We start from the raw sequence: 14809 nt of genomic DNA, 5'->3' as shown, positions 1-14809 counted from the left end.
AATTCAGTTTTCAATTGTAATGACTTGAATTCGCATTTCACGTATAAATTAAATGAAATTGAGGGACTATTTTTATTCTTTAGACTTTATTATAAATTCAAAATTTTGCAGTTTAAAAAAAAAATATATAAAAACTAATTTTGCACGTACAAATGCAGTTTGATATCCCGAATAATTTAGTCTCGTTTTTGCACTCTTGATAATTTATTTGCAATCGAGTAATACCTACCACACTTAATTACAAAGATGAATACTCAACGATTCTCTCCAAGTATGTGTGAAATGCGGCAGTTACTTATTTCGTATCATAATATCGGATAAAGTCAAGTAAAATATGTACTCGTCTATTGAGTTTATTGAAATCTCACTAAGTAGAAAACTAGGCTTACAAATGTAACTGGGACGTGTCAATCGTTTGTTAGATATAGTTTGTGATAGTTTTCGATAGCGATTGTACAAACATGATGGAACGACAATAGGGTTCGACCCCAGACCCCAACGAATCAAAATGATGAATCGTGGGTGTGCAAAACCGGGTGCACATTGAAATACTTCTCTTGGTCTGAACCTATAAATTAAAATACTACACGATCAAATTGAATTATAAAGGTCTAATTCCATATCAACCTTAATATTATATTAACTTTATACACCCATCACACAGCTTTTGTAGATTCATTGAAATATTCGCGTTCTTCGTCCACATTTACTTTTTATTTATTTATTACGGCTTTTAACCAATCCCCTGGGCAACGTTTGTCTTCTTAAGATAAAAAGTCTATGTTTCTCTTCGTTTTTTTAACCAACTCTATGACAAAAATAAAGTTGATTACATGCTTAGGTAAGGCGTAAAGGAATGACAAACAAACAATCAAACTAATAAACAAACATACTTTCATATTTATAATATTGAGTAAGAATGGGCCAAGTAAGGATGAGTTACTTCAACCCAACAATGTATATAGTTTTGGTATTACACATGGTGTTTGGTGATATAGGATATATTATTGTACTCACGTTTCAGGCTCAACAATAATCTTAAACTTCTAGATTCTTGATAAATCTTAAAGACTAAACAGTCTTTTAAAACCAAAAGCTATCTTTTATAATTGAAATAAAATGGAATGAAAATTATTTATTTTTGTGAACAATAACATATTCTAAACCGCTTAGGAATGAACGATGATCACTGTAGAATAATAAAACTGCGTAACAGTGATCACGCCCACCTTTAAATCTTATATAATTACCATTGTTCGTAAAAATGAATATTTATCAAAAAATCTGATAGTATAAAGTATACATTCAGATTTTTTGATAAATATACGTAGTAAAAATATTAACAGAAATTAAATAAGATAAAAAACAATGATCAAAAATTAATTATGACATATAACTGTCATAATTAACAAAACAAAACAATTTCTTAACTTTCAAGTCTTAAGACAAAATTCAGTCCTAAGGTTTCCATTTATATCCGCTTACAACTTTGTCCAAGAAGCTGTCAAAACTTGAGTGCTGTTTTACCCCAGCAACTTGCTCACACTTAAAGACTATTACGTTGTCTATGTCGCAATCTACAAATGTATTTTGAACTAATTTTTTTAATTTATGTTGAACGCTCACGAGAAAAAGAGTCCCTCTCTTAAATTATTTAAATATTCTTCTCGTTTTAGCCAAAGGTACTTACGGGAGATTTTTGCACGATTTTATCCGTGCCTATATTTAGTTCGCGAACTGCACTCATCCAGCACGTGTTAAAAGTTAAAGCAACTATTTTAATTGAGTTCGCCAACTTGAGTGTAGTGTAGGTACATCATATATTTTAGATTGTCACGTTGAATCAAGTTCATATAATTTATTTTGATGTATATTTTCCTAGCTGATGCCCGTGATTTTGTCTGCGTTTGTTCGGCTTTTTTGTATATATACATATATACAAAATTTTATTTCGTAGAAGAACCATAAATTTTCTTCATTAGAAATTATCCGATAAATGTCTGCACGTTATTTATATGCAAAATTTGATCATGATGGATATTTTTGTTGTTAGATGTCGCGTAAAAATCAATTCTGGTAAGGGTTTAATAATATAACTGCTATGCTACTGTAACTGGTTAGCCCGCTACTATGTTGGACTGCATCACCACTTACCACCAAGTAAGATTGCAATCAAGGAAAGTATGCCTTTGTTATACGATATTCTGTGTGATTACCGAAACATTTTTTCGAATTGTATTTGGAATCGTATTTGCTCATCATTTAATAATGCTACGGTACTGCTACGCCAAACGCTACGCCAATGCCTACAGATCTCAAAGAACTTCTGACATGTCTATCAAGTCGGAAATAAAAAAAGGTCCGGTGGCCATCCTTGTCTTTATCATCATTTTTGCTTGACCGAATGTTGCTTTCCGATAGCAAATGCTAAAGTTTTTTATTATGTATACATAGACGACTTGCACTGCGCTTGACGGCAATCACACCTTATGGTAAGTGTAAATGCAGCCTAAGGTGGAGCGCGCTTGCCTAGAAGATGCCTATTCACTTTTGATTTTAAGGTACTCATGTTGTAGGTTCTAGCGAAAATGGAAGATGGAAGCGCATTCCAGAAGTTTACTTATTAATTCTCATTCTGAAATCGCTATCGATGTCCCTATACTATTTTAAGAGTTCCCCTTAATTTCTCCAGAATCCTTTGAACAGATCTTTACCTGTAACGATAACTTATATTAGTGAATAATAGCCTCCAATGTTAAAACCTTGCACGTAGTCACTACCGATTTTTAAAAGACTCCTTAAAAAACATTTTATGCCACCCTCATTAGTAATTTTTTTTTTTTTTTTTGCTTCGGAGTCACTTTTCTTTGTGTTGTTGGCTTGTACCTTGTATGATATAATAATTGATATATATATTTATTTTTAATTAATTTGTTAACTGCTCTGCTCTTGTGTACAACCTAACCCTTAAGTCTGTGTTTTTTTGTTTTTTTTTCCTTTCCTTGATTGGGTTGCCTGGCAGAGATTGCTTTTTAGCGATAAGGCCGCCCATTGTACCTGTGTTTTATTGTGTTGTTTTTGTTTATAATTTAATTTCTGTTAGGTGTACAATAAAGTGTATTTTCATTTCATTTCAAACCTTGACCTGCGACTGGCTTAACCTTAACATTTTCTAAACAATAATAAACATTCAATTAATAAACCATTGAGAACAAGAGGAAAATAAAATACATTATAGACGATTGGACCGGGTACGAGATAGTAGATTTGATTTAAACTTTAACTTTTATGTTGGAGATATATTTTTTTCATTAAAATTTAAATAATTATTTTACCTCTAATGTGCTAAAAGTTTACCATAAAATGGGGAAAATGGGAAATGTTTCCGAGCTAGCAACATTCCGTAGGTCTGAAGTTATATGCGCGCGAGGTGTTTCCGCTGTTTTTGGACATAATGCACTGCATGCAATAATGGCTGAATGAAGGGTGTATGTTCTTAATTATGTGTGTTACGCATAGTCAATTTAAGAATTATCGCTGCACACCTTTCTATATAAAACTAGCTGTTGCCCGCGACTTCGTCCGCTTTTGTCTTTGTTTTTCGAAAGACATGTGCCTCATAAATGTGGCAGCACGTTATGTATTTAGGATAGCTAAGCCTGGTGTAAAATCGTCAAACACTTTCGTCCCCTCTCCCGAGAGAACTAAGCTTAATTTCGGGATAAAAAGTATACTATATTACATCTAATACCTTCAGGAATATGTGTACAAAGTTTCGTGATGATGATGATGGTTAAGAAGTTTTTGCGTAAAAGCGTAACAAACTTACATTCACATTTATAATATTAGTAGGGATAGGGATAGGGATAGTTAGTAGGGATAGTGATAGTGATAGTGATAGTGATAAGTAGGGATGTATCCCACTTATGTTTCGAATAGGTAAAGCAATAGTAGCAGTAGTAGGTAGAGCTTTACGTTACATTTTATCCGGAAAAGTAGTCCTGCAATGCTTATTTTTGCTGCCCCGCAGAATTGTTGCAATCCTTGCTTACAGTCTGAAGGGCGTGGTTGCCAGTGTAACTACAGGTACATAAGTAAGTACGCCTTAGGTTGATGGATGTTCTGTGGGCAGCACGTTATAGCACGTTTTCCTTTAGCGTTGCTCTGCGTCTACGCAATAGAAGCAATGGTTCCACATCACACCCTTACATGACCTATCTGCTTGGTGTATCAATTATTACTATAAAATACGACAGTTCTAAGACTACGCGCAACAGAAGTCCAACAGAAGTCGATGGAGACAGTTTACCAACGCGAAGTTGAGATCTCACCAGGACCACGATCTTCAGTGATGAAGGAACGACGATAGAGAGAGAGAGAGAGAAGACTACGCGCAATTTAAACGCGTAGGCATGACATGCCGCTGCTGAATTGCGGCACTAATACAAAGGTTGAATGTAAAATATTTACTCGTTGTCTAGGTGAACTTTGTAATTGGTTGCAGGTACAACAACCATCAGCCTATTATTGCTCTTATGCCAAAGGTCATGTGCGTAGGTCACAGAAACGTGAACGGTAAGACCTTTGAGGTTGACATGTAAAGCAGGCTGAAATTCTACAAATGCCAACAGCTATGACAAACTGCTGTTTGACGAGTCCAGTTATAGTACAGATACAGAATACAGAACATCTGTATTCTTACAGTAAATAATATAATAGGATCGCGACATGTATATAAATATTATGGTTATAAAATTCCGGTCAAATAATCCTAAACAGATTTAAATGGAAAACAATATCGCAACCTGTAGTTTGGAAAACCAGTGTCTAGTATTCGGATCACAAATATTGGTTTCTCAAATCACGTAACAGTCGAACTATTTATTGATTAAACTGCTCCTTAAGGATTTCCGTAGAATGATTCGTACGAGTTGAGGTGTCCTATTGATTGAATATTTTATGAATGTATGCTGTTGACTGATTTTTGGTTTTTTTTATTTAGAAGTTATTGTTCCCTTTTTAATGGGCTAACTTTAGTTATATTGTTTTGATAGTCTGTAAGTTGTTATCTTTACCGTCCAGCCTAACACCGTTTTTGCTGAAGATGCGCAATTGTAAAGATCTGTAATTTTTTATGTTAAACACTTTCAAATTTTTTTATCTGTTATTCTATATCAAAATCGAGGATCAATCTGTTATCTATTTTATCAGTAGGTAGGATAGTAGTCTAGGTATAAATAATTATTACTAAAACAAGCGGTATTATTAGCATATAATAACAAATACGACAAATCGTCATGTTTAAATACATAATTAACATTATTCAGGTATGCCTCAAAGGGTTTAATTGATACGATACATGGATAGATGAAAGGTCCCCAAAGTCAAGCACATATTGAACAGATACGTGTAATCTAATCAGAGGTAGAGTTTCAAAAGGGCTCTTTGAATACATTGAGATAGGATTTGTAGCTTGTGCAAAAAAGCTTTGGGGAAACCCAAAGATTTTTGGTCACGTTTTTCGTTGTATCCGTATTTAATTTTTTTTTAAACTATCAAATTCCGAAATAAAATATATTTTTTTAATATAATGATCAAAAAACGTTAATTTTGAATATTTTATTGGGATAAAAACTAGATCAGAATTAATATCCATATTTCCAAGCTCTCTTTTGAGTTACTGAAAAATAGCTACATATGTAAGTCCAGTGTAAGAATAGAAGCAAGTATTAATAGAAACTAAGGGCGGTCATTGAAACATTGTGCTCATTAAAATTTCAAGTTATAGCATTATTACCCAGTATGTCTAGCTAGGTCATAGAAATAGTAGAAAGTAAATAGTTACTATTACATGGTAATTTATGGTATGAAACCAACCAGTTTCGTTATAGTTTATTTTAGGTTACTCGTAAGTATGTAACAAAATATTCCGATTGTTCATATATTCCCGTAAACGCTCATATTTACATAATTCATACTAATGTCATAACTTGGAAAGCAACTGTGTAACCATTTCACGCCAAGACCACTGAGAAAATTTGGAAAAAAGATAGATTGTGTCCTGGGCTCATAGGATACTTTTTATCCCGGAAATGAGTTCCTACTGGATATTATTTAAATATAGAAAGTAGTTTAGTAGAAAGATAGATCATGAATTATATTAAATACTTGAATCCACGCATAGCTTATAAATATAGTAATATATATAAGCTTATATATATAATAATATACATAAGCTATTCATCATCATCAACCCAGTTTAGGCCGTAGTCCATCAACGTAATGGAGATCTTTTAGCCATGCAGGTTTCCTTACGATGTTTTTCTTTACCGTAAATCAGCTATTACACTAAGAAAAATTGTGATATAGTTTCAAGTACCTATTTTAGTGGAAACGCTATAATTAGGTACTAGAGCGTTTTACACTAAAATAGGTACTTGAAACTAGATCACAATTTTATATATAACCTATTAATACTTTGAAAACTTTGGTTTTAATTTAACAGGATTCCAACAGAAGCCTTTTCTTGTACGAGTATTATATTTCTACGAGTAAGAACATTCTCGGTAATCTCACAAAAGTTAAAGTTAGAATGAAAAGTGAATCGATGGTTATAGCTACAGATTTATGTTACCCTAGTCCGCGCTTACGAAGATAGCCGGCTACTCAGCGTTGAGCGTCTATTTTTAGCTACGCCGGGGAAAGTGAGGCCACAGCTCGATTGCGAGCGCCCTCTACTTGTACGAGTATCTTCGTGGGTCGCTACGTCTTGTGCATTCGTAAACAGGCCTCGACCATTCAGACAAACGGCAGTCTACTAAAACTATATTTTTATGATTTCATATAATACCTGCCACCTGGGAAGCTAAGTATAAATTGCCTTTCTACTAGATTACTTAATGGATTTGTGGCGGGCGTGTTCTACGTTGCAACATGATGTAAGCAATCAGAGAATTTGTACTAGACAAGTTTTATTTAGTACAGATTGTAGATTGTATATATATGGTTAATAGGTATTAGAACTTTACGTTATTTTTACCTATATTAACACTTTCATCATTATCAGCCAAATTATAGGCGAGATTTCGAGTCATGACACTTTTCTAAAAAGGGTTGACGGGCTTAGAAGACGCATTCTGACTCAGATTACAGGTATAAAACGTATTGACTGTATATTGGGGTCTCAAATATTTCACGTTATATTAAAATGGAAGTCATATCAAACGTATAACTAATAATGTTATTGGCTAAATGGGCTTAAGTTTTTAATTCGAAAGAATTTCAAAGTTATGAGCTGTTTTACCAAAGTTAGCAAGTAGGCACTTGCTTTGACATGAAGTTTAACAATTATTGTTTTGGTTGAAGTTTGCGATTTGAAAATTATACTCGCGATATATGTGTACCGCTGGGAAATGATCCGTCATTTCCACTCTTATGGGATTTTATTTTATGTTATGAAATTTGAGATACATAAAAAACTTATTTTCAATTAGTTTTTTTTACTTGATATACACGTAATTCCATGTAAATAAATTATATAAAAAATGAGCGTGAAGCTAGAAAATTTTGAAGGAGATCCTGAATGAATCAGAATGTTGGGACGACATGGCGATGTTATCATAAGGACGGATCAAGCTGAGAAAAAACTGACACAAAACGAAAATGTTAACAATTATTGTGGGAAAAAGTACGTAGGTTTCTTTTTTTTATGTGCGCCAAATATCGCACAGATGGAAATAATATCGCGAAAAAAATTGACATACTATATATCTGAAATATATAAAATGTATATTTTATTCGAGAAAATGTATGCTATAAAGTTGTAACAACTTCATTTAATAGGGATATCTTAAAATATTTATAAACATTGTATTCTCTTTTAAACTGTAGCAAGGAAAGTACCAGTTATATTCTACATCATTCATCCTCAACCCAGTTTAGGCCGTAGTCCACCACGCTGGCCCAGTGCGGTTTTGCGGACTCCACTCGCCTTTGGGAACATTATATAATCAGAGCTCTCATTTATGCAGGTAGGAAACAGATATTTTATTGCATAAAACGCATATAACTTAAAAAAGTTACCGGCGTGTGCTGGGATTTGAACTCTGCCCCCCGAAAGTGAGGCCGAAGTACTAACCACAACCGAAGGCTATAACAGCTTCATACTATAAAGAAGTTTAATACCAAAGACATAACTTCTATTTTAGATTAGCTAGAAATAACAATAGAACTGAATAAATTATTGAGGTGACTCACATAATGACTTTGATACTCTGATAGTAGGCATACGAGTAGGATCATTAGTTAAATGCTAGTAGCTAGTCGTCTTGTGTCCCCTTTATAACGGTAACGTGGGTGTTGGAGTGATCCAAGGATCAAGCGAGTGCGCCGTAGACTTGCTGGCGGCTCAAATCAGCTGGAAGCTATATGACTATTAATAGAGTCGTGTACCTAGCTTTTCTAAATACCGATTGCTTGAGAGTTAGCTGGTCAGTACTATCTTTAAATTCGGAAATTTGAACTCTTATGCCTATTTTAATAAAAATATATTTTTTTTTTGAGCACTATTGTTATCTGTATCTATACATAGAAGAAATAGGTGACTGATTAACTGATCTAGCAACACACAATTCAAACCACTGGATGGATCGGGCTGAAATAGATACAGATTTTTGGAAATACATGCCCTAAGCGGGCCAAATAGGGAATTTAAGGTTTTATGGAAATTCAACTTAGCAATCACAATCGCACATAACATGAACGAAGCCACAGGTAAAAGCTAGTCTAAGTATGAATGACAGAGATCTAAGCCCGCCAAATTGCATTGCAGCAGCATGACGAGTCAAGTACTATTATTCTCCTTCTCTTCATTGAGAAGAAGGGCCGTGCCCAGTTCGTTGTTGTTGATGACGATGAAATTCATATAATTTATGTAATAATAGGTAATACGAGGTCGCGACAATTTGGCTCTTGGCTGGAACAATATCGTAATTGATGACGTCAGACTCTTATCCGCGTACTACGTAACTCAAGTCTTTACCGTTGAATACAAACAATTCTTGAACAAAACACTTTTACATGTTCAATTTACCTCACAATAGAATATTTTTCTTTGAGTTGGTTTATGTGTCGGATTTTCAAATGGGTGATTCAAACGTTCTTACAAAAATAAGAACCTTATAAGATCACTATCTTATGTAAGTATATTCTGAGTAAAGGTTAAAGAAGAAAAGGTGTGTTTTTTTCAATGAAATAAAAAAGGGCACCTTATCAGTGTTTTTCCATCTACGTACGTGTCTTCTTTCGACATGAATAATCGATAGCGACTCATTCGATTAACAAGCCGTCGTTCGAAACTGTCTCCGTAAATTTGCTATGGAACTAAGATATTATTACGGGCTGAAAAAAAAACCTATTCATTACATCCATTACTATTTACATGCGAACTCATTATCGCTCTTGACTTAAGAATGGGTTGATTTTCTAAAAAAACCTATAACTGATATTTTATTTTTATTTCAGCACAGATTTGTACAGCCTAGTATGGTTAATTGTACGTGAATCAAACTTAGGCCTCCCGAAAAATAAAGTAAAACTTAAAATATTTACTCAGTTGTTACGTAGTCAGCACATTATCGGATGGCTGCGTGATAAACCAAGTTGCCATGCTCGCCTCTTTCCTTCGCCTTACTTCGGTGGGAACGGACATCTTTGCTCATTAATTATTCCAGCCAGTTATTATCAGAACATTCTAAATGTGAACAACTTATAAATAAATTAAATATATGTATATACAGCAAAAAGGATTTTATCATTTAACTCCACGCTTCGGTAAGTGGCGTGCAATAATTAAGTTGCGATATCATTAGTAAAGCTAATAAACGAACAAGTGTTTTTTATTCGGTACAATGCATATTTACCAAATCAATTAATAATCAGATAGAAATATCAGAAATTCATAGACGATGCAGTTGCACTAATGCGGGTTGATCTTTACGTAAAATATAGTACAGTAGTGCAGCAGGGCGGATTTAAACTCTATATTTGTCTATTTTGAGAGCGGAGGTGCTCATTAGGATGAGCTGTTATAGAATGAAGTTAATTTTCACGCATAGACTATTTCGTTAGTTACTTACAAGCACCCAATTAGCATCAAAAGAAGGAGCCTTGATCTCCTTTTAATTAAAAGAGTGTTAAGTTGGAAAGACCTTAACCTTTTTATTATTAATATACAGAGCAAATAGTTTTATTGATTCCTATGATACATGGAATCTTAGCGTGCAAATCAATATTTTTCACTATTTTAAACATTTTAGAGTGAAACTAAGTATTTAATGTTATTGCTAGTGTAATGCGTATACATTTTGGGATATAAAATAAAGAAAGACAAAGATAATAGCTAACCACATTTTCTGATAAGCATAATCTACTTACGCTTACCTACTTTTATTCGTACTATTGCATATTGAGAAATATGACGAAATAAGCTAAAAGAAAGAAAGAATAATGCATAACCTGATTCTCAATAGAAGCAATAAGGGGTCTATATTGAGCGTTTCAGTTTAATAAAGACAAATTTCTTTTCAGATTAAATTGAGACTAAAGTGCAGCTAAGTATTTTTCGGGCCGAAAAGAGAGTTCCGGAGTCTATCTTTCTATAAATATTAACGAGGTGTAGTCGTACGTGCTTCAGTTCAGAAGGTTTCGCTCCTCAGCGCGACCTTTTACTCTAGACACTGTTTCTAAACGGAAAGTACGATTTTATGTCTTTTCATGTACATTGGTTATTGAGAGCGTAAATCTGACGTGTGTGTCAGTTAAGTGACATTAACTTAAGTGTGGAACTGGAGTTGTGACGGAGTTTGAGATTCAAATTAGTTTTTCTATTTTCCTAGGCATTTCGGAGGATGCTGTACAGCCACGAATCCCAGTCCCAGTGTTAATCACTCAAGTAATAGGTCCAGTCAGCCTTCGTTACGATAGCTTAAACATGAATTTGAGCATTGCTATGTGTGTAAGCATTATACACCTCTTTCTTATTAAAATAAAGTTTTGTGTTCTACAGTGAGACACGAATGGGCTGACTATAATAAGCAAACCTCTCCCAACGAGAACATCTAACTGTATAACCCTAGCCATTACCCAGTTTCGTATGGGTTTGAAGCTTAGATGCTGTTATAAAAAGCTTATTTCTTCAAGAAAATTAAAAAAAAAAACGTGTGTGTACTTATGTACACACGTTAGAAGTTATACTTCTTTGGCGTAACAAGATAAAAATCTTTTCAAAAATTTTATCTTTCGCCTTATTCTACGTTTGTAGAAAAACGACACTAACAAAAGAAAAAAGTCAACTGTCAAACCCTTTGTTTAGAAAACTAAAACTAACTTTATGGTGTCGGTTGATTGTGACGGTGTGCGCGCGCATCGTAAAAAATACTCTAACCATTTTTCCATAACGCGCCAAAAGAAACTACTACTACTGTAGTGAATGATTTTTTTTAAAGTTTTTCTTCAAAAAAATCATTTACTACAGTATAACAGCTAAATGCATAGTGTTATCAGCATGAAATTATAGGATAACACTTCACTTGTTACCCACTTTATAAGTATGTAGTTACAATACTAGGTATAATTTTGTACAGTTTTTAATCTAAGTAATCCCCGAATGGGATAGAATTTGCATATTCTTGTAATCTTGAAATCGGAAAACATATTCTTTAGACGCTAAAATTCTAATCATGCTTATATAAATACATTTACGGAACAACGCTGCAATGGCGTAGACGTAGTGCTACGGCGTAGATATAGGTAAGACGTCGATACAATGTTCCAATCTCAAATGATACATGGAGGTATTAGTAGCGTGTGAATGAGAGTTAAACCGCTATAAGAGTTTTATAAACGGCCCTCGGTATATATTATTATCACTAACATGTGAAAATAATCCTTAAAGGCTTTAACCTACATTGGGGCATCGTAGTGCGTCTATGCTTTAAGAACCTCAATCATAATATGTGGCGGCCTGTGCTCTTACAGCTATTACACAATTTTAATAACGTTCGAATCTTATTATTGACTCTCCTATCTTATTAAAAATAACATATTTTATTACTAACTGTTGCCTATGAATTGTTTTCATTTAAAAAAAAAGTATCTGTTTATTTCCCCAGGCTTCAAATTATGTTTCTATGGTGCAAGCGATATGTAGGCAAAGTGGGTTTTTTTAACTATGCCTAAATGTATCCCAGTGGTTTTTCGGGATACAAAGTTTCCTATGTGTGTGTCTGAGATACAAGCCACATGTTCTAAATTACATCGATATTAGTGAAGGTTGAGGAAAATCTCGAACATTCTTGCAAATAACATCGCATTCGAACCTACACGTGGATGTGGGCATGTGTGCACGTAGTAAGTAAAAGGCTTATTTTTAAATAGTCATTTTAAGTAAATGTATCTTCTATTACAGATATATATATTACTTAAGTTAAAATATAATAATAAATAAGTAAAAAAGTTTACTCAAACGATAAAGTGCGATATGTGGCACTGGTTTTGTGAACTACTCATCATATTTTGTACGTAGCTTTAAAAATACTAACCCACTTATAATTCCGAGCGCTGAACGATGAATACCGGTGTACGGATAAATCCGATTCAGTTTTTGTTACGCAGTGATAGATGTTATTATTATGTTAACTAATAAAAATGTATAAGTATTTTTCATTAAATAATAAATATTGTTCGTCTGTATAAGTATAGCAATATTGCATACTGATATTTGGCATTATAAAAGGCTTAACACCTACACCTCAGATTGATGGCCAGAGGGCTGCACTTTGTAAGACGTGTTCGTGGCATGCCCTCCGAAGTGTTGCTCCCATTATAGGCGATGGTTTTGTACTTACTATTCAAGTACTAGGTCTTCTTGGCCCATAAACTATTAGATACTATAAAAAGACGAAAGTAACGAATTACCATCATCATTATCATCATATCAACTCATTACTAACCCACTACAGGGCACAGGTCTCCCACAATCAGCAGGGTTTAGGCCGTAGTTCATCACGCTGGCTCAGTGCGGATTGGTTGACTTCACACGCCTTTCAGAAGGTAGGAAAATTAATCCCCTAAGAGGGAAAAAAAATTGTACGCCACTTACAAATAACTCGTTATATTATACCTACATGTGTCATGTATTTTCGTTACGCTGCTTAACTAATTTAAGTTCAAAATTCATCCCAAACCACTTATAAGTATTTTATTAAAAGTTGAGATAAAAGAACCCAAACTTCACATTTCCAATAATCAATACTAAAAAGTTTGAAAGATAGGTAATACCCCATATCTGCAAACTTTATATTTCAGCTCTCGGCTTAAAGTTACGACGTTATGTTCTATTGTAAGTTTATTTTGCAAAAGAAGCACAACAATGCTCGCCATATCTTTGTACTCGCTGTAGGTATTGACTTCGTATCACAACTTCCGATAAATCAGTTTTTTAGGTAATATTTTCTTTCAGAGTATAGAGAGGCATGAATCAGTATCAGTATTGAGCACCGTCAGCGAGTGGGCGTCGTCGTAGGAAGATTGCAGATCCATTAATCATATTACGGGCACTTTATTGCCCCAATAAAACACTGATATAAACCTACTTAACGTGGCCCAATAGACTCGAAGCTTCTTAGTACTTACACTTGAGTCAGAATGGCAGCGGGATTTATAATTAAGGATCACATTGACAATTAGTAGCTGTTCAAATAAATGGATTAATGGAGATTAACTTAATAGTATATTAATTAAATAAGCAGGGTAAAGAGTTTGCTATTGTGCGAGTTTAGAATTATTCTTTGTTAATACTGTTATGTTTTGTTACATAAAAATTTGTTGGGGAATATTTGAGCATGGTGTAGACTTTTTTAAAAATGGAATGAAAATGTGATATATATTTGGCCAGAGTGTTATGAGCCGACTATGACTCGACCATGCGATCAAAATCGGACCTGGGCCTATAAAAGCGCAATTTACAATACGTAAGCAAAAATAAACCAAAAAAATTATGTTCTTCCGCCTGGAATATTTTATTTTTAAAAAGGTATAGGGTATGTATAAAATAATGCACTGACTTATTGAAGTTATTGAGTGTTTTAATAGGCGGCGAAAATGATATTATCTCCACTTAGTTGCCTGTTAGAGATAGCTTGCTAGCGATAAGGACGCCTATTGTACCTCCTTAATATTTGTCATTTAATTTGGTAAAACTTTTTATTATGTATTGGTGTACAATTAAGTGTCAAAATCGCTATAGTTGTTAGGCACGGCCTAACAACTATAGCGATTTTGACGATATTTTATATGGAATTAATAGCTTGATGGATTTGCATGTTGGGGAATAAACACGAGATATATTCTTAGCCCGGTAAAACAAGGAAGGAAGGAAGGAAACCAAAAAAACCTCGGACAAAATGGCGGAAATAACCATCATTCATAAAGGATTTTACAATGTAACTAAAAGGCAATTGTTAAATATGGGTTGATATTAGTTAGAAGAAGAAACACTTTATTGCACGTATAACATACATATAGGAAAAGAAACATTAATGAAACAGTAAACAATGTAGACATGCAAAGGCGGCCTTATTGCTGCAAGTAATCTCTTACAGGCAACCTTTGTAGAAAAGACTTAGAGCAATAGAACGGGATAGTGCCAAGAGTGTTGTAATATATACATAAATACCAAAATGTTAGGATTAGTACCAACAAAATTGTCTAATGAGACAAGTTAAATGTACCTTCCGCATCGATCGACAAG

General features: G+C 33.9%; 1 protein-coding gene across 1 annotated transcript in view; it reads right to left on the bottom strand.

The window, feature by feature from the left end:
• Positions 1–14809, bottom strand: part of LOC120630003 — a 59937-nt gene that overhangs the window by 3200 nt on the left and 41928 nt on the right. The gene's annotated exons all lie outside the window — the stretch shown is intronic.

The sequence above is a fragment of the Pararge aegeria genome, chromosome 15 (assembly GCF_905163445.1).
Source record: "Pararge aegeria chromosome 15, ilParAegt1.1, whole genome shotgun sequence".
Lineage (NCBI taxonomy): Eukaryota > Metazoa > Arthropoda > Insecta > Lepidoptera > Nymphalidae > Pararge > Pararge aegeria.
Note: the sequence above shows the minus strand (reverse complement) of the source record. Positions and strands in the feature narration are given on the sequence as shown.